General features: G+C 36.9%; 1 protein-coding gene and 1 pseudogene across 2 annotated transcripts in view; both read right to left on the bottom strand.

Moving 5' to 3' along the window:
* The window catches only part of Ccny (cyclin Y), a 233,477-nt gene that overhangs the window by 189,523 nt on the left and 25,105 nt on the right, over nucleotides 1–18,849 (bottom strand). The window lies entirely within an intron of this gene.
* On the bottom strand, nucleotides 5,038–5,433 carry LOC143379435 (NTF2-related export protein 2 pseudogene; annotated as a pseudogene).

The following is an 18,849-nucleotide window of genomic DNA, read 5'->3' on the forward strand; positions in this document are numbered from 1 at the left end:
GTGCACTGTGTGATCTCATCAGTCTTTGACATATGAACAAACTTTGGGCAGAGTCCAAGAGTCCCAAAGTGAAAGACCCTGCATATTGCCATTAGACCTTCATCTGATCCAAGGTAGCCATATGATGCATCATCTTCCCCCAAAGATTCCTTTGGCTCTATCCATGAGAAGCCTCCATTTTGTCTCCTAATAAAACAAACCCTTTGTGGTTACAAACACATCAGCACATATCAGGAGACAGGTCTAAGGATTGGTGCACATTCTAATTAGCCAACCATAGGATTTTAGATAATTCAACTGACATTTCTGAGTCTTGCTTTTTTTCTTCTATAAAACAAATGTAATAATTAATATACTCTCCCAGTCTAACTGGTAGGATTCAAAGTAAGGATCAAAATGAGCAAGACCTGGAAGTACCCAGACAGATTCCCTGGGACAGGAGGCCCATTTCCCTCCCCCAATACTCAGCTTTGCTCTTCCATTCTCCTCTTAACTCCCCCTTCCTCTCTGCCCTGAAGTTACTAGTTCACTAAAACAAAACAAACCCACCCACTTCACTTTTCTCTATACACACATACTCTATTCTCACATAAAGAAGCAACCACAGAGGACAAAGTCAACCCCTACTAGGAAGTTACCTATATAAAGGGTTAATACCAGACAAAATTTTGCCCTCAAAATCCTTTATTTCTGTTATATTATAAAACATTCAAGATCACATCCACAAAAGCCAATCACATTTACCACACAGAAGTTAAAATAACTGAAAACTCTCTATCTACCACCATGAGCTCACTGAATGCTTCCCAAAGTTTTCTGATGGGATCAGTGATGATATTAACAAATGTGATTTTTAGGTAGCTAGACAACTAATGAAATGTGTCAATATTTAAAAGATCTGCATAACTCAGTGAACCAGCTCTTTTCTAAATGAGGAAGCATGATAATTATAAAATCTTGCAGGGATAAAAGATCACTCAAAGTACAAGCTAGATAAATATATTTTTAAATGATTTTGTTCAAACTGCAACTAGCTTTAAAAACTACCATTTGTCAAGTTTTGATGTATCAACGAATATCCACATTATCTAAAAGGCTATAACGCAATCCTCCTTCCTTTTCCAACCACATCTGTATAAAGTTGGATTTGTATCATATATTTTAACCAAAGCAATGTATCACAAAAGACTCACTACTGAAACACAAATGAGATTCTCACTGTCTTTTATTAACCAGATAATAAAAACATAAAAAATTCTCTCATTGTATTTTTTATTTTGGCAATATCAGTTTTTTTATTTTAAAAATGCCATATTAATATATACTGGGTATGTTATAATGCTATTTTTAAATTTTAAATTCTCAATTTTATACTATGATAAATATCTAGACATAAAAACTCCTTGGGGTGCTCAAGAATTTTTAATTGGTACACTATACTTATACAGATAAGTGGAATTCATTTTGATATGTTCATACATGCACATGATATAGCTTGGTTCATTTCATTCTGCTATTCCTACCCTTTCCTATCCCTCTCCCAAGCCCCACCATTCCCTTTCCTCTTCTCTACTATTCTCCCTTCTGTTTTTATTATTATTATTTTTAATTCCTTAACACTCACTAACTTCTAAGTACAAGAGAAAACAGGCAACTCTAGATATTCTGTGTCTGATTGAGGGTGGGGGGAGCCAGTGATTGAACTCCACATTCCCGCCCTACTTTCTATTTATTTAGGGACAGGGTCTCACTGAGTTGCTCAGTGCCTTGCTTTTGCCAAGGCTGGCTTGGAACTTGCATTCCTCCTGTCTCAGCCTCCCAAGACACTGGGATAAGAGGTGTGTGCCACCACACCCAGCTCTGCATCTGATTTATTTTACTCAAAATGATGTTCTCCATATCTACCCATTTACCAACAAATGACAGAATTTTATTCTTCTTTGTGACTGAGTAAAGCTCCATTGTGTCAACAATTTTTAATTGAGATATAATTCACACACACCACAAAATTCACTAGTTAAAAGTGAACAATTTGGAGCTGAGGTACTTGCCTTGCACATATGAAGCACTGGGTTTGATCCTCAGCACCACATAAAATAAATAAATAAAATAAAGGTATCAAGTCTATCTATAACTAAAACTGTTTTTTTTAAGTGAACAATTTAATAGTTTTTAGTATATTCACAAGGCTGTACAATCATCACCACTAATCCCAAAACATTTCATCACTTTAAACAGAAGCCAAATCCCCATCCTCCACCACTTCCATCCTCCTCTCCCCCATCCACTGGCAATCACTAACCTACTTTGTCTCCATAATTTTTCTACTCTGAACATTTCATCTCTATATGGCCTTTTGTGGCTGACTTTTTTCACTTGGCATGAAGTTTTTAGGGTTCATCCATGTTGTAGAAGGTATTAGTAGTTCCCTTCTTTCTATGACAAAATAATATTCCACAGGACACATTTTGTTTGTCCATTCAACCCAGACATTTGGGTTAGTCTACCTTTTGGCTATTATAAATAATGCTGCTATAAACATGTTCTCAATTCTCTGCAGCATATACTGAATTTTTGAGAAGTCCACCAAACTACTTCCCATAGTGCTGAGTAGCATTTTATGTTCCTACAACCTGTGAGTGTTTCTATAATTTTTAACACTATAAATGAGGTCGGTCCTGAGAACAAAAAGTTTGAGAACTGCTATGTTAGTTGAGGGGATACTGAGCTAACAGACAGTCCCTTTCTTCACTAAGGTCAGAATGTACTACAGGAACTCAGACTTAGATTTAGAAACCACCCCAAGAGTTTTTGAGATACAATACAAGAATAGCTTTCCTGTCCCCACCCAATTATGCAAAACTTCTTTCAACTTCCGTTCTGTCACCAGTGCCTATAGGGCTCTGGAGACATTGTTGTCCCCCTCCCTGACTCTCTCTTCTTATCCCTCTTTTATTTTCTTCATTACTGTCTTTTTCTTCTGTTGCCTCACTATGCTTCTTAGTTTCCCACAAAACTATCTGTCACAAACATAAACAGGCAAACTGAGCACTTCAATTTCTGCATTTATTAGGCTCCATTCCGTGTACCTGTCATAGTCTTCACATCTTCACCTTTTGTCCCTTCCTAATTCTAAGAACCTGCTACACCTATCAACACAGTTACAATTCCTTTTTGTAGAGTCTACAAAAAGGAGCACAGCCTACTGACAGCTTGATTTTTGCCCCCGAGACCTGTGTCAGGCCCCCAATATAGAGCACTAAAAAATTTTTAAGTGTGTGTTGTTTTAAGTCACTAACTTGTGGTAATCTATTATGTCAGCAACGGAAAAAAATCTAATCCTTTTTCATTTCAAGAAATTATATTTTTAAGAATTCTGCCTCCCATTCTCCCTTCCCTCAGTCCCTTCCCCATTTTCATAGGACAGAAGCACTGACCTACCCATATTCTTCTTCCTGAGCTTTTCAACCTCCCTTCTTACAGTCTGAACCCTTATCTTGAGGTTTGAACCATTTTTCCTTTTTTTCTTTTAAGTTTATCATGAAGATTCGTTGTTCTCTATTTTTCTCTCAAAAAAGACAATGAGATAATGATATTAACAGGAACATGTTTTAAAATAAATGTGCCCAATGTCATATGGAAGAATGAATCACAAACCAAATAATTTTAACTTTTAAATAATAGTTAATACAGTTGACAGCACAAAACATGGGGTGGGTAATACATAGGAATCTTTGGGCGTAAAATTTACTGGAAGACTTAGAAGTTAAGGGTGTTACAAAAACATAGCAATGGCTTTGTTTCCAACTTTCCTTTTAGACCCTGTTACAGGGTCTTATTGCTGACTTATTGCTGACATTCTATCCCCATAAGTTCTTGAATAAACAGAGAAATGATGCTGACAAATATAAGGTGAAGTATAAAGACCTTAAAAAATCACTCTTAGAACAAATGTGACCCTCATGACATTTGGCAAGGATACATATTAACTTAGTGATTTAAAAACAGGTTACATTTTTAGGAGGTAGTAAATGAGTACAAAAATTTTACCATTTGGTCACTCCCCTCACTTTTGGCTTCAACCTTGGATATTTCTACATTTCTCATTCCCCATTCTCCCATTAAAGCTATTAGTTTTTCTAGCACTCATTACCAAAATTTCTAGACCTAGAGCTGCCAAGATATATGTTTTTAAGAAGTTTTAATCCACCAAATGCACTCAATAATCAGGTGTCAATTTAAAACATTTTTTACTTAGTTATTAATACACGTATAAAGTAAAATCTCAAAATAAGAAAACTTAACATGAAAAAGTCTATTAAATATTCCACATGCAATTCTCATGTGTCATAGTAGTTATGACCTGATAAACTGTACTACATATTGCAACTGTATTACCAGTGTTAACTGAAAATAGGCATGTGGTTTACTAAAAATTTAACCTATTAACCAAAAAAAAAAAAATCCCACTTACTCCCAGAGAGTTATATTGTGCTGATATTCCACAGATAGTATTACAAAAGGATTCCATTTTTGCAATAGGCTGGGTTCACAGTGAGTATGTTAGTACCAAGATCATGTGTTTAACATTACTTTAAGAATATCATTAGTGGAATATATATAAAGCATGTAAAAAACTAGCATTAAAGCTCTGAAGGGCAACAATCCAAACTAGCAGCTGCTAGAAAAGGTGTTGCTAGGAATAAAAAAAAAAAAAAAAAAAAAAAAAAAAATCGAAGAAACTTAGCACAAACTGGTTTACAGTGTTTTCCTAATTAAATTAGTTGATTCACAAAGACCTCTGCTTCAGGAACTAGCAAAATAAAAAATAGGGCTGGGGATGTGGCTCAAGCGGTAGCGCGCTCACCTGGCATGCATGCGGCCCGGGTTCGATCCTCAGCACCACATACCAACAAAGATGTTGTGTCCGCCAATAACTGAAAAGAATAAATATTAAAAAAAATTCTCTCTCTCTCTCTCTCTCTCTCTCTCACTCTATCTTTAAAAAAATAAAATAAAAAATAGACTTTTACCCCTCTAACTACTAGCCCAATCTTGGAAATAGAAACAATAACCAGCAATCTTCCACACGGTGCTATCAGGAACATATGGAGCAGTCAGCAGGAAGAAATGTTGTTTGTTTCCATCAAACTTCACAGTTCCACTGGTTACCACAAGAACTATAGACTGGGACTGGATAGCTTGCTCATGGTCTGGTTGGCAATCTAACATATTGACCTGGAACTCACTAGAAGGCAACATCTTAAAAAAATTACTTAGGGCATCTAGCCCTATAACAACATTTCCATTCCATATTAAAGTGGCCTTGTCCAAATACAGTCTGATAAGTGTCCTTCTTCTTTTGTCCATTGTCTCATAGTAAATATTGACAAATTCCTCAGCAGCTTTACATGCCTGACCTATGTAAGTTTTAAAATCCGCCGATTTGGTCCTAGAGTCTGAGTTTGAATAAGTATGTTCCAGCTATGGCGGCGTCACTGTGTCCTCATGTGTCTGCCTCACTTGGCTTTCTTCCTCCTCTGCAGGCTTCTGACTCTGAACCATTATTCTTGAGCTCTTTTTTCTATCAAATGACAAACATCAGAGTACTCATTTTTAACAAGTGTGGACAGTATGTTTTTGTCTCCTCTGTATCCTTGTTTTAACAATCCAAAATTTCTCCCATGGTCAATGATTTCACTTTTTCATCACTACATTTTGCATATTACCTATTTTTCAGGGACACATGCCTTAGGTCTTACAGTATGCTATGAAAATCAATTGATCCACAATGCATACCTGAGAGACCAAGAAATATAGATCTTCGGGCTGGGGTTGTGGCTCAGCGGTAAAGCGCTCACCTAGCATTTGCAAGGCGTTGGATTCGATCCTCAGAACCACATGAAAATAAATAAAATAAAGGTATTGTGTCCAACTACTTCTAAAAAAATAAATATTTTTTAAAAAAGGAAATATAGATCAAATCTGTATCACGATTCAGTGGAATACTTTCAACTGGCTCAATTAGGAAACAGCACCCTCTGCAATTATGAAGTATCTCAGTACAATCTGTTAGATGAAAATATCATTTGTCATTATTTAATATCATAAAAATTAAAACGTGCTCATTTATCACAGAGATAGGTAAGAGATAAAAATCCTTGTGAATGACCATGGAATTCAATAGAACACTCTGTTAAAACTTTTATATTGGTTTTTCAAGTTCTCCCACAGCCAACTTTTACTCTTCCTATTGCTCTGAGGAAATACTTGTGTTCCTTCTGAGGAAATGGTAGAATGAGCTAACCAGGAACAATGTTAAATACCTTTAAAATATATTAATAAAAAATTAACTCCATGGTAATATACCATCTATGGTTTCATAAGCCATATAATATGTACTCTTCATATAAATGTCCTACTAAAGCTCTGGGCCCTACCATTGTTCTGAAAAGGAGAGCACCAAAAACAAATCATACAATAATGCCCAGAGTTCTGTGGACAAAAACAGACTTTAACTCAGAATTTTATATGCTGTACCCCTTGCTATAAATGCTATACGAGCATTAAATTATGTGCTATTTCCAATTAGTTACAAATTTTTTTAAAAACTGTACAAAATGATTCTACCATCCATACATAAACTTTTCCCAGAATACTTCCGTCTATGCAACCATTTTTAAAAGTTATTTGCATAGAACACTTTAGAAAACAAATTAGTGTAGTCATAAAAAGGCATTCAGTTCCTCTACTTTATACACAGACCTGAAATTCTCGCCCTCAGCAAGGAGGATACTGAAACACCCTAATCCTCTCTCTGCTACCATTCAGCATCCATCCAGATGTTCAACCAAACACTGCTGGAAAACAAGGAATCCAACAGTGACAACTATAGTGGGATCTAGGAAGCACTTTGCTTTTCTTGTCTTGTCTCATTTAATCTTCCAACATCCCTAGGAAGTAGGTTTCATTATTCCCACGTGGTAAATTAAGGGAATAAGATGGCCAGATGTAAACATCCAAAACTACAACCAGAATGAAGTAGGGACAAAATTCAAAGTCAAGTATGTCTTAGGCTGTCTTCTGACACTTAAATTTGCTTATTACAATTTAATTTATTCCTGGGTTCTAATATCCTTTCTGTTCACAATCTGGGGGGGGGGGTACATTTTAAGCTATGTTTCAATTCTCTATTTGAGACACAGAATTAACAGATATAATGGGACACAAAAGAGGCAAATGGAGCAAGGAAGGTTAATTCCCAGGAAAAGCCTGAGCCACAGTGAGCAAAGGCTCACCAGGAGCCAGGGAATGTTCAGAGTATAAGAAGAAAGAATTGGGAATTTTAAGCAACACACCAAATTGCCATCAATAACTCCTAAAATGTAAAGGGATTTTCTCAGTCTTCATCAACTTGTCTAAATACTCAACATTACTGATCATCCTTCTTCATCTTGAAGTTCTTTCCTTCTTTCACTCTTGGACTGCCTGTCTAGGTTCCTGCCCATTCTTTCTAGGTTTTACCTTGTTGTTTGCCTCCAAATCATGAGACTGTGAGTCCTGTCCTAGAGCTTCCATCCTGGCTCAACTGTCAGTTCCTTAGAAACACAGTATTCCTGCCCTGTCTCCATCCTCCTTCTAAGCTCAAATGCCACATTTAAAACTGTGAGGAAAATGACAAACACCTGTCATCAGTGGGCACAGAAAGGACAGGATGAGACATTTAGGAAGGCAGGGAAAGGCAAGATTATGCAGGGCTTCACATGCCAAGGAATGTCACTGAAGGCCACTTTGAAGGACAGTGAATTGTTCAAAGTAGTGTTTGCATAAAATGAACCTGGCAAGATTATAAAAGACGAATCTAAAAGAAAGAAACTAAGGCAAGAAGACCACTACATACACATTTAGTAAATAAAGACAAAAACTAGTATGGAAACCATGGAAAAAGGAAGGAAGGAGATTTTCTCAGAGTCCAAGTTAGAGAAACAAGGAGTATTGCTAATATAAATATTCAGGTCACATCTCATCCATCAGTCATCATGTGCAAGTATCTCATTCCTCCCATGTCCAAGAACTGGGCTGAAAAGAGGTATTACCAACATTATCCATGAACAATCCCTGCTTTGAAAGTATATAGGCTAAGGGGGGCAGGGGGGAAACAGGCAAAGAAATCCAGCTTTTTTGTTAAAACCTTATAGAACAGCAAGTAAAACAAGCAACCTAATAGACAATCAACAATAAACAAGGTTTGAGAGTTTCTGAGATTAGATAGTTGGTGCAACAAAGAAAAGTAATAATATGGAAAATATAAGGCACTTCCCATTACCTGGCTAAGCCTCTGGAATAACTGCACAGAAATACAAAGACAGAAAAGATTCAAAATCATTATCATCCCAGGCCTATAATTAGCTAATATTTAATTTAGGCCTTGTATCTAGCCTGTTTCGAGGCATCCACAATATACATGAACACTGTGAGTATGGGTAAGGGATACATGAATCAATATAACAGAATTTACTTATCCTCTTTGAGCACATGGCCTCACTAGCAAAACTCTGGTTGTTGAGAAGTCTCTATGAACTAATAAAGCAGTCAGTGATTTTCAAACTTTTGAGTAAATTATCTGGGCAATTTACTAAAAATGCATGTTCTCCAATCCTATCTCTGCCAATTCTGATTTAGAAATCTTGTTTTCTTAATACAAAGGGATTTTCTCAGTCTTCATCAACTTGCCTAAATACTCAACATTACTAACCATCCTTCTTCGTCTTAAAGTTCTTTCCTTCTTTCACTTTTTGACTGCTTGTCTAGGTTCCCATCCTCTCTGACCACTCTTTCTATGTTTTATTTCTTTATTTGCCTCCAAATCATGAGACTTCAGGTCCTGTCCTAGAGCCTCCATCCTGACTACACACCTACCTGGAAATTCTGATGCAATAAGTATACAGGTCACATTTATTAATGTTCTTGAAAAGTCTGAAAATTTTAGACTTCCAAAGGTCTGCATTCAAACATACTTATTAAGGCATTTGGTCACCTCTAATATAAAAGAATATTGACTAGAAATTAGTTTTTAGGAGGTCCAGTGTATTGGCTTCATATACATTAAGATTTTACACACACACACACACACACACACACACATTTAGATAATGCTCTGAAGGAGAAAAACAGTTACACATTACTAAGCTTAATCTCAGAAACACATTTCAGTAGCAGATTTTTATGTATCTTCAGCTCACTTAAGTGGTTGGTTCAGCACTTAAGGCCTATAAAAATCTCAGTCAAGATAAACTTAATTGGGGAAAGCCCCAAAGGAATAGCTTTCACAAAAGGGTATACTAAGCCAAGCATTAATTCTCTTAATTTATATTTTCATGACTCTTTCATATAAATGTTTATTCAATTTTTAGAATCTCCTCTTTTCTGAAAGCAAAAATACAAGTTTTCAGAGACCAAACAATTCTGTTTAAATCTTATCCACAAGACTCCCTTACAAGACTATAACTTCCCTAAGTTATGCTAAACCTTTTATTCTCAGTTTCAGATGATTTGATGACGTCAAATCTACCTGTGAAACCAAACAATGCTCAAACCCTTAGCAGTTCAGCTGATGCTTCTGGCTAATGAGTCTAAGGTCACAGGTGAAGTCTCAAGACTCATATGTCCTGCTCTGTCCCTCAGTCCCACTGATACACCTGTGTGAAAACCAGTATTGAAACTCACCAGAAACTCATATACTCTTAACCAATCTTGTCCACAGTGCTCTGCAAAGCTATTTCTGCTTAAATATTTGTTAATCCAGATTCTTTTTTATATGTTGACACTGAAATACTTCCACAAATTAAGGTAGGCAGATTTCCATGATGTCACATCAACAGGAAGTTCCTCAAGGTAACAGTTCAATGCTGCTCTTTCCTGTACACCAAAAAAGTGAAGAAAGCTGGGCCATTTCTTAAGACCAGTGGTGATAAGATCTCAGAATTCAGAAGTGGAAATACACTAGCCTGGAGCCTAAAGTCCTGTTTACTCAGCCCTGCTGAGTCTCTTGCCCACTCCTGACCTCAAATAATTCAAATCCTGATGAAGGAGGGTCAAACAAGGAGGATGACCTGACCCCCTTGGACGATCTGACTCTTTACTTTAATCCCAAATTAGATTAAAGCTTCTACTTTAATCCCAAATTATAAGGCATTCCTGTGCCATACTGCTCAGGCGCAGAAGGGCCAGCCTGACCCTCGGGGCCCAGCAGTGGAGCAGCCAGAGCCAAAGGGAGTCCCTCATGTCTTACTATTCCATTACTCATGATCTCTGGAGAACATTCTGAAAATACCATGAAAGGGGGATGCAGACAGTTCCGCCACAAACTAGAATCAGTTTCACTAGCAGAGATGTTCCCATGACATCTGAACAGAGTATAAAATGACCACCACCAACCATGTCTGAAAAGTAACAAGAACACATATACATAAACATCTCGTAGCAAATAAAAAAAAAAAAACAGGCAAAAAAAAGTTTAAGACAATTGTATACAATAAAAACTGAAAATACAGAAAAGCTTATAAATTCAATTGAAAAGTTTTTTTTTTTCAAACTAAAGGAGAAGATTGATTATTCCATTTTAGTGGCAGAACAGTTTCTGAAAAAAAGAAATACTGAGAGAGTTTATAAATAAATGCTAGAGGTGAAGATGGAACTTAAAGCCTAGAAAATGTACAAGACTCACCCAAGGCCACACAGCCTAAGACTGAGTAAACGTTGTAACAGGTCTCCAGATTTCTAGTTATGTGACTCCTCAAATAAGCATTTTTCATCTTCACTGTAATAACCTACAGGCAAGAGGACTTCACACCATCATCAGTAATCAATTCCCGATTCTAGCCTTGCTTGCTCTCAAGTTTCCTTGGCATGTGCATCATCTTCTACTGACCATTTTAACCTGTTTCTAATACCCTTCCAATTATTAGCCAGGCGTTTAAACCAGCATAATCACTCCAAAAATTTTTTAAGGGTGTGGAAGAGGAACAGTAAGTGTGTGAATGTTTTTTGTACCTTGTTACTTAGGAGAATGTACAAAATTACAGGTCCCTTGAGAGCAGGCTTGGGTAAATGAAATCTTTTACTTCTGTTAACTCAGACACCTTTTTCTGGTTTAGAAATGCTATTGTCCAACTGCAGACCTATGAAGCTCTCCAAGACATGGACCCCACCACACCTGACAGCCCTGTCACGCCCAGATGCCTTGGCTCAAGGTAGGAGCGGAGACATGTGCTCTGATGATATCTAGAAGGCCACCTCTAGGAAGCCAGCTTCTTTCAGAACTGTATTCCAGAGATGTCTAAATGGCCCCTACTTTTAATGTTTGAGAAAATCCATGACATCTGTGCTCATGTAATCTCACAAGAAGAAATGTTCTTTACCTAGCAATATTATTAATAACTAATATTTACTGAGCACTTACTTTGTAAGAATCACTTTATCTTATTGTTTCATTTTATCCCTAATTTTATGAAGTAGATATTTTTATTATCCCCATTTTGTAAGAAGAGAGTTAATTAGCAGGCCCAGGTTCAAATGAGTGGCATCTAGTAAAGCAGGGATTCAAACCTGCAGACAGACTGAAATTTAGATCCTCAGTTTTTTCAGGACCCCTAAATCTTCCTGCTTTTCAGTTGTAACTTCAAAAGCAAGGACAGCCAATGGCACTGGGAAGAATTTACTTCCCTCTCTGCAGACAGGAGTTCTGGTGTCCTTGCTTTTAACCTTTCCCTCCTATCCCTACTCATTAATTCCTAATGAATCACCTTAAAACTTCAACTTATGATCACATCACAGCCTGCTGAAAAATCTTCCTCACTGCTTTGAGAATACAGCTCAAATTCCCTTCTTCCATGTGGTTTCAACCAATTTCTGCATTCTTTTCTTTTCACCTCTACATAAACCTTTATAACAGCCAGAATTACTGTCTGAAACACTCGTTTGTTTAAGAAATAATAACTGACCACCTACTGTACCTACTCCATTACCATCCATTGAACATCTGCTAGCACCAGCACTATGTGGTAAATGTGACTGATCTGGCTTCTGCCTTCACAGAACCTAGAAATAATCCTTGTTGATAACTCTCTCCATGCCTGGAACACTCATCTTCTCCTCTTCATCAAAATGGCACTAGGGTCCAATGCTCAATTTAAGCCTTGTGCCTCATGCCATTCCCACCCAGGCTTTTCCTCCTCCTCTAACGTAGGTCCTATAGCTGGTAGCACTGTATCACTGGCAGGACTATACACCACGAGAGTGCCAGGCATTCAACGGTGCTCAATAAATACTAATTCACTCGTTTCTTGCACCTTCTTATCTAATAAAGATTTCTTGTTTTGTGACTTTTCATTGTATGTCTTATTTCTCACATAAACTCTCTACTCCTTGGTGAGTACTGTTATTTCTATCCTTATGCTATCCTGCATTTTGTACATGTCCAGTACTTGTTGAGAGAAAAACCTCCCACCATTGTCTCTAAAGCACTGCTGGTTAATATTTTAGTACAGGCCCATTCCATCACAATTTTAAAATGACTGTTTAAAAACTGCAGGCCACTTTCTTTAAAGAAGCCTTTGAACTTGAGACCTTCCTTAAAAATTAAGGCATCAATCTTTTATTTTTTAAATTTTAGCTGGTTATGTTAAAAAACACACTAATGGGTTAACATTGTTATTTCAATAGATACACATTTACAATGTTTAAATCAAGTTAAACATGTGTAGTTCCTCAAACATTGATCATTTTTTTCTGATAAAAATAAGACATAATTCTAACAAAAGTGTGAAAGAGAAAAGAGTCTCCTTTTGTCCCAAATTTAAAATAAGCACCTATTTTCAATGCCAAACTGGAAGCATAGACCACTGACAATTGGCTAAATCCAGCAGATCAATCCAGCCCTTGTGAAAAATACACCACTATGCTTAGAAGTGAACTTCAGATTATAGAGGCAGTCATGCTGACACCAGGGCAGAGTCCCTGTTCACAGTGGGTGAAGGGACAGTTACAGTGCTCTGGACTTGCAGTCCCAGGACCTGAGTTTCTCTACTGAGCAACACAACAGGCTGCACAGCACAAACCACAGGCAGACAGATGGTGGCAAGAACTCCAAAAGTCCTGCTACATTAGCCTCAACCCTAGTCAACCCCAAAAAGCCAAATGTCTACACCACACTGAGGGGCACTTGTTTTTTCCCTGAGCAGAGCAGAAATAGACCAAACAAAAGCTGTGTGTGTGTGTGTGTGTGTGTGTGTGTGTGTGTGTATGTATATATGTATGTATGTATATGTATGTATATGTATGTATATGTATATATATGTATGTATACATACATATATACATACACACACACACACACACACACACACACACTACCTTATAGCTGCCTGTTCTGCAGATTACATATCAGAGGGAAACTGGTACAACGGGGTGGATGGGGGGGGGGGGTTAGTAATAGCATCATGCATTAAACAATAAAAACCCTAAACACATACCTAGCTCTTGACAATTCTAATTTTTCCTAAGCAAAAGACAAAGATGAAATGCAACCCAGTATGTATGTGCATAATCAATCTTCTCAGAATTTTATCTAATATTAAAAACTCTAAAACAAGAACTCGGATAAATAATGAGACACTCAAAAATAAACTTCTACCCATAGTCACTAAAAATGATGAGATAGGGCTGGGTGTAGCTGAGTGGTAGAGTGCTCACCTAGCATGCAAAAGGCCTTGGGCTAGATCCCTAACACAGGAAATAATATATTTACTGCTATGGAAAGGTTTGTAAAAAAGTTAAATTTTAAAATAGTACCCAAAAAGAATCTCTTACAAAATGTACCCCAAATACAAGAAGTCACCATGACAATATTTCTACAAGTCTATTAAAACTCTTTCAATGGATTTTTGGTTGTTGTTGTTTCTTGTTTTTGTTTTGTAATGCTGGGGATCAAATTCAGGGCCTCAAGTATACCAGGCATGAAGTCTACTCCACTGAGCTATATTCCTAGTCCTAATGGAAATTTTATGTTAGAACAAAAGGCAATTCAGTTACCCTACAAAAACCTGTGTCCAATCCCTTCTCCGCACATACCATGGCATTCAAGGAAGACCACTGAAGGAGCTAGCAATAAATAGTAGCCCCCAATCTATGCTATCTAATACAGTAGCCAGTACCACATATAACCATATAAATCTATTTCTTATAATTAAATAAAATTTGCCAGGTGTGGTGACACATGCCTGTCATCCCAATAACTCAGGAAGCCAAGGCAAGAAGATCAAGTTCGACACCAGTGTGGGTAACTTAATGAGACCCTGTCCGGAAGGAAGGAAGGAAGGAAGGAAGGAAGGGAGGGAGGAAGGAAGGAAGGAAGGAAGGAGGAAAAAAAGAAAGAAAGAAAGAAAGAGAGAGGGGGGGGAGGGAGGGAGGGAGGAAGGAAGGAGGGAAGAAAGGAAGGAAGGAAGGAAGGAAGGAAGGAAGGAAGGAAGGAAGGAAGGAAGGAAGGAAGGAAGGAGGGAGGGAGGGAGGGAGGGAGGGAAGGAAGGAAGGAAGGAAGGAAGGAAGGAAGGAAGGAAGGAAGGAAGAAAAGAAGGAAGGAAGGAAGGAAGGAAGGAAGGAGAAAGAAAGGAAGGAAGGAAGGAAGAAGGAAGGAAGGGAGGGAGGGAGGGAGGGAGGGAGGGAGGGAGGGAGGGAGGGAGGGAGGGAGGGAAGGAAGGAAAGGAAGGGAGGAAGGAAGGAAGGAAGAAAGAAAGAAAGAGAGAAAGGAAAGAAAGGAAGAAAGAAAGAAAGGAAAGAAAGGAAGGAAGAAAGGAAGGGAGGGAGGGAGGGAGGGAGGAAAGGAGGGAGGGAAGGAGGGAAGGAGGGAGGGAAGGAGGGAAGGAGGGAAGGAAGGAAGGAAGAAAGAAAGTAAGTTAGTTAGTTAGGGATACAACTCAGTGATAGAGCACCCGTGGGTTCAACCCCCAGTGCCTCCAAAAAAAAATTTAATATAAAATTCTGATCTTCAATCACACCAGCTACATTTCAAGTACTTAACAACCACATGTTGAACACAAGATACTACCACACTGGACAATATAGACAGAGAACATTTCCATCTTCAAGAAAGCTCTAGTACAGAGTGCTACCTTAGAACAAAAGGAAAAAGTAAGTGTGAAGATAACAAAGTATAGAAGTACAGCCCAAGTTTCCAGGTTAGTGTCCACACTAAGCTTTAACACAGATCTGAGTAGAGCAACTGCTGAAAAACCTTGGACTCTTTGTTAATAGAGATAACAACAATCATAAAAAAAAAATGATTAAGTATGCATATGATATCCTTTTTGAAGTTAAAATTCATAAATGTTAGACTTAGTCCAATGTTGAGGCCACTGAATAAAGATGTGTACTATTCTTTAGAAATGAACTGAGCTAAAGGGCACAGTGGCACACACTTGTAATCCCAGGGATTCGGGAGGCTGAGGCAGGAGAATCACAAGTTTGAGTCAGTCTCAGCAACTTAGTGGACCTTTGTCTCAAAATAAAGAACTGACTAAAAAGAGTTGGGGATATAAGTCAGAGGTAAAGCACCCTGGGATCAATCACCAATATCAAAAAAAGAAAAAGAAAAAGAGAGAAAAATAAATAAATTGAGCCAACTTATTTTTTTAATATCATTTCTTAAGTTTAGATATAAATAAGAATTTAAAAACCTCATTACTCAACTTTTACATTAAGCCCCAAATCTATGCTATTTTCAAAATAAAATAATCTTATTCTCAAAAGGCAAATGATTAGCACCATCTCATCAAGAAAACAAATATGTAACAAGCTGTTATGATTTCAATATTAGGTGTCCTCCAAAAGCTCATGTGTGAGACAATGCAAGAAAGTTTAGAAGAAGAAGGTTATGAGAACCTTAACCTAATCAGTGCATTAATTCCCTGGTAGGGATTTACTAGGTGGTGATTATAGGCAGGTACAGTATGACTAGAGGAGATAGGTCAATGGGGACAGACATGCCTTTGGATTTTATATTTTGTCCACAGTGAGAGGAAGTCTGTCTCTTTCACTCTGCTTCATGGTGGCCATATCCTGAACTATTTTTTTCCACCACATTCTTCCACCATGATGTGCTGCCTCACCTTAGGTCCAGAGCAATGGAGCTGGCCATCTAAGGACTGAGATCTCTGAAACTGTGAGCCTCAAATAAATTTTTCCTCCTCTAAAACTGTTCTTGTCAGGTCTTTTGGTTATAGCAGCAAAAAAGCTGGCTAAAACTCAAGCTAAAATGAAATTCTATAAAATTTTTTAGAACGTCAGTAACCTCATTTTAGAAGTACATGTACGCATGCAAAATAATACTGCTCATTTATGCATATAATGATATATAACATAGAAAAAGAGAAAAAACATGTCCAAGCTACTAAAAACACTCTAATACCAGTATCTCCATCTTGAGAGACAAAGCATCAACTCTCAATTTTTCAGGTAAATAAAAGTGAACAAGGAATTCAACCACACAAACAAAAGAATCTCTGGCTGTGCTCCTTACAACACAGAAATCATTCCTGTTGGCTTTTATAATACACTAAAATTTTTGCAGCTGATAAATCAGCCAAATTGTTATTCTTTTTTTTTTTTTTGGGGGTGCTGAGAATCAAACCCAGTGCCTTACATGTGCTAGGCAAGCTCTCTACCACTGAGCCACAACACCAGGCCCCAATTATCATTCTTATTTTTAAATAATTTTCAGATTACAGGAGAATTATAAAAATAGTTCAGAGTTCCCATATGCCCTTCACTCAATCTCCTCTAAGAATTACACTTTATATAGCCATAATACAATTTTCAAAACTAAGAAACTGTCATATAATAAATAATAAAGATTTTATTTACACTTCTAATTACTTTCTCTTCCCCTAATATTATACTTAACTGGCAACTTCTAAGAAAACAAGATTAACAGAAGTAAAAGAGAAATAGCAATCTCAAAACCCAGAAGTTAACCAAAAATATATAAATTTGCCATAGGTAATTCAGTAGTGGATAATCCTGACAATAACAACATACAAATAAGGGAGACTCTTAGTTCTATTTTTCTTCTACAGTTTTTTAATTTCTGATGTTCAACTTCTTTTTATTTGGCAAGTAGGAAGTACAGATATGTCTTCTCAATTTTAATTTGAAAAATAAAGCAGAGAAGAAATTAATCTAGGTTCTATATAAGATATTAAGGCTTCAATTAAAAAAATATCACTGTAAAGGGACTAAAAACAAGTTTTATATCATGGGTACTAAGTTAAAACATAAATATGCATATATATTTTCTTTTCTATCTGAATACCAAATTTATGTTACTCTTGCTTTCTCTCCATTTCAAAAGTCCTGCAGTGAAAATAACTAATGTTCTCCAGGAAAGATAACCTATCTATTTATACCCCATAAACTTCACCAGCTCAAGAAACATTACCAGGTCCATTTTAGACAGGACTTATTGTTAAGACATAAAACCCAGTGACAGAAATCTCTCATTTGCATTTGGAATTTTCCACCTTCCAAAGTCCTAGTGTCCAAAGTGCAACAGTGATGCAAAATACACTTAAGTCTACTGTTAATTAAACATATCCTATTTGGCTTCTTCAAAAGTATATACATATCAGTCTTGGTCTTAAGTAAGCAAAGTAAACACTAGGAAAATTCAAGATAGACAATTTCCATTTTTAGCAAGGGGCCAATTCTCACTTAGAACTACTCCCCAAATTTAATTTATACCATCTTTGCTTTGGTAAAGATCTAATTTGTAAAAGATAAACTGCATTATGATAAGAAAGAGTTACTAGGCTAACTTATAAAGAAATTGAATTATTGAAAAAACATTAAAACGGTAACATAAAAAAAAGTATAAAAACACAATTCACAGAAATGAAATGCCTAAAAAGCATACTAATCTAAGTAATGGTCCTATTAAAGCTGACTGTCACATAAGAATTGAAACTCAAAGATGGCAATGTAATACACCACTGTATGAACTCAAAAAGCATCCTAATGGTATATATACCCTTATCACAATTCTATTCTTAACTTTTTTTTTAAAGAGAGAGAGAGGGAAAGGGAGAGAGAGAGAGAAAATTTTTTTTTTTAATATTTATTTTTTGTTTTCGGCGAACACAACATCTTTGTGTGTGGTGCTAAGAATCGAACCCTGGCCACCCGCATGCTAGGGGAGCGCGCTATCGCTTGAGCCACATCCCCAGCCCCAACATAATGTTATTTTTTTTTTAATATTTATTTTTTTAGTTATTGGCGGACACAACATCTTTCTTTGTATGTGGTGCTGAGGATCGAACCCAGGCCGCACACATGCCAGGCGCGCTACCGCTTGAGCCACATCCCCAGCCCAATGTTATTTTTAACTAATTTAAAAACATGTCTGTGGATCAGAAGCAACCTTCTAACATATCTTACATGTGGGACAAACAGCATGTAAAATTTAGTTAACTCTGTTAGTGGTGGTGGTGTAGATCAGTGCTAGTCTGGAAAACCTTAGAAATAATCCAAATGAAATTTTTCAGTTTAATCTGAGTACTTGAGTTTTACTCCTGCTTTAAAAAAAAAAAAAAAAAAAAAAAAAACAGAATCACATGAGAATTAAAGGACTCCAGACTAACAAGAGCTGTTATAAACACAGATTCTCATCAAGCAAAGTAGAATATAAATCTGGGTCCTTCCGTCATCTCTTTGACAACAATTCACAAATCAGAACATTCCGATCTTTTTGCACTACTGGAAGTAGAAGAGAAAATTACATTTTTAACATAATATATTAAA

This window comes from Callospermophilus lateralis, chromosome 13, assembly GCF_048772815.1.
Source record: "Callospermophilus lateralis isolate mCalLat2 chromosome 13, mCalLat2.hap1, whole genome shotgun sequence".
Classification (NCBI taxonomy): Eukaryota; Metazoa; Chordata; class Mammalia; order Rodentia; family Sciuridae; genus Callospermophilus; species Callospermophilus lateralis.